The following is a 3151-nucleotide window of genomic DNA, read 5'->3' on the forward strand; positions in this document are numbered from 1 at the left end:
CTTAATTTTAGAATAGTGTTATATGCACATTATTTTCAACTTTTACTCACATCTCTTAATTTTTCATTTTCAGATCTAATGAATTGAAAATAACCAAATGACAAAAAATAACAATGAGTATATAGACGTAAAAAGATATGTATGGATCCCTAAATTTAAGATTGGAAATTTTGAGGAAAGTTTGGTCTTCTAAGATCATCTCCAATGGTTGGGCTAAAAACCAAATTTTTTAGCCCGGAAAATTTAGCTTTTAGCCCAGAAACAGTTTTTCTGCTCCAACCGTTTTAGCCTAAAATTTTAGCCTAAAATTTTAGCCTAGGATTATTAAAGAATGAACTTAGGCTTTTTTTTTTGTTTAATTAATTTTTTTTATAAAAAATAAATATGTAGACTATCGTAAATTAATTTTATGAACATTTTAATTTAAAAAAAAATTTAATTCCGATAAATATTGGGTGGAGTTCACTCCGATTTCTGGGCTAAATTTTGGGGGGAATTTGGCATTGGTTTAGCATTTAGCATTTAGCCCAAAATTTCCCTTTGGGTTGGAGTGGGTTTGAGGGGAAATTTTGGGGGGTAATTTGGCTTTTAACCCACCATTGGAGCTGGTCTAAAAGTGGCAATTTCAAGATTTAGGTGAAAAATAATTGTATAGATTTTGAGGAAACCTAGATGAGATCAAGAAAGGAGAAAAGGGGTAAAAATTAAATTCTTAGAAAAATGGAAAAAAAGGAATTCTTTTTTTTTTAATGTCATGTGAATTTATACACTTATATTATTTTATTATATTATTTAAAATTTCAAGCAATTTGTCATAACAACTTTCTAAAATCATCAATTTTATTTGCATATAACTTGTGTGCAGGATAATTTTAGACATTTCAACACAATAAATGTCATTCAACTTTACCATTAATTAGAGGATCACCAATGACTCTATTTTTTAGTCATCTTTACTTCTAAACACAGATAAGCGTGTGCTAGTCATTCTTCTTTTTTTGAACGGAAAACCCTCATATCCTCATATACCAGATCAACCCTCCATTTTTGTATTTTTTGAGAAATCCTAAAATTATTTTTGTTGAAGGCAACTTATTAGAAGGGAAATGAGATGTTGAAATGGTCGAAATAACCCTGCACATAACTCATGTGGTTGGAAATTTAACAGAATTAGCGTGAAAGGAAAAAATAAAGATTTCAAAAAGCTAGTGTGACAAATCGATTAAAATTTCAATTCATATGAAAAAAAAAAAAAATATATATATATATATATAAATTCATATGATATTTAAAAAAAAATCAAAAACTAAATCGGTATTGGAAACGAGGAGAAAAACTTGTGTGAGGCTTTGGCTTGTCATTGAACTTCGTTGAATAGCACTACAATCCACTCAAAACTCGTCACGTGGCAAATCTTAAATATAATTCTTTATCATTCTTTTATATTTAAAATTCTCATAATTATTTTTCTACTAATTAATATTATATATATATATATATATATCAATCTTGACACACCCCGAACGAGATCAGGGCGTGTTGGCCGTCACGTAGAAGTGACATAGCCATGTGCACAGTGCGGAAGCTAATAAAGTAGTAACATAAAGGTACGAATAAATAAAAACTAGCATATATAAGATAAAAGTAATAAGTGCTAGCGTAAGTGAGACACAAGTTCAAAGCAGAAAGCCTAAAGCAGTCCAAACTAAAATGACGCTACAACAGTACACCCGAAGGTGACCCTACTCTGGTGATCGTCTGTCAGAAATGCCGGAAAAGCCCTCTGGGAAACCACCGAACCTGCTAGGTAGCTAGAACCTAGAGGGGCGCAAAACAAAAGCGTGAGTGGGAAAAAACAAAGCTTTTCGAAAACCATTTCAAAAACAAGATTCTAACCCCTCGCCGTAAAACCTGTATACTTCCCAGAAAATAAACATATGTACGTATATATAGATATGCCAATCATGCGCAAGAATATGCCATGTCGGAACCTCAGAATGAAATGCAAGTGCTCAGGTATAAATCATATCAATAACATATAATCTGGCAGCCGGAGTCACCTAAAGTGACCTGTACGGCTGAATCTAGAGCTCAAATCTCAATCACAATAACTAAACCTGCCCACGAGTCGGAACCACCTAAAGTGGTCTGTACGACAGGCCTGGGTGTAATATATATAAACGCTCTAGTGCTACGATCACGTAAAGGCTGTGCGAATAATCGCGGGTCACCTACGAGTCGGAACCACCTAAAGTGGTCTGTATGACAGGACTGTGCACGTAACTTGGATCCAAGCTGAGCGTGTGGTGCGGGAGGTGAACATCACGTGAAGGACTGTGCCCTACTCTGGGCGGGGGCACTAACACCGGGGGTGCAGGTTATGAGCTCTCTAAGCATCTCTAATCCCTATTGAATGCAAATATTAAATAACGCTTACCTGGCGCTTACCTGTGCATCCACAACACCAATTATGCATACGTATATATACGACTAATAAAGCAACCAATAATGCATAAATGACGATAATATAATGCATGGCATATAACTAATAAACATTTAATTCAATTTCTGGGAAAACATAAGTATATAGGTATATACGGAAAACCAAAAGCCCACTCACTGATAAGTGGAAGGGTCGTAGCCCCCCTGCCTCGAGTGACCACACTCGTCCTCGGGATATGTCTCACCTATATGCGAAACAACTATAAAAACGTTAATTTTAAAGCACATAACCAAACTTTCGAAATAACTTCTCATACAATTCTCAAATGGGGTGTATGAATACACCAACGTGATCTACTCAACCTCATGAACATCCACAAATTTTTAGAAAACTTTTTCACCGCCGCACTCGCCCTCACGCGCCGGGCAAGGCACGGCCACACGCGCCGGCCACGCGCAGGCACGTGCCTGGCACGCTGACGGCGTCAACTGACCTCGTTAGGAATATTCCGTCAGTTTTGACAGATTCCGTCAGCGGCGTCAGGAATATTTTGTCAAACTTGACGGAATATTCCGTCTTCTTCCCCGGCAAGACTCCGGCGACGTCGTCGGGGCCGGAAAATCGCGAAAACTTTAAACTTCAATATCTCCGTCGTTTCTCAACCAAATTTCATGATTTAGGTACCAAATTGAAGCCTAGAACTAGAAG

The sequence above is a fragment of a genome, unplaced genomic scaffold (genome assembly GCF_019419815.1).
Source record: "Pyrus x bretschneideri cultivar Hongxiangsu unplaced genomic scaffold, Pyrus_bretschneideri_v1 Contig42, whole genome shotgun sequence".
NCBI classification, from domain to species: Eukaryota; Viridiplantae; Streptophyta; class Magnoliopsida; order Rosales; family Rosaceae; genus Pyrus; species Pyrus x bretschneideri.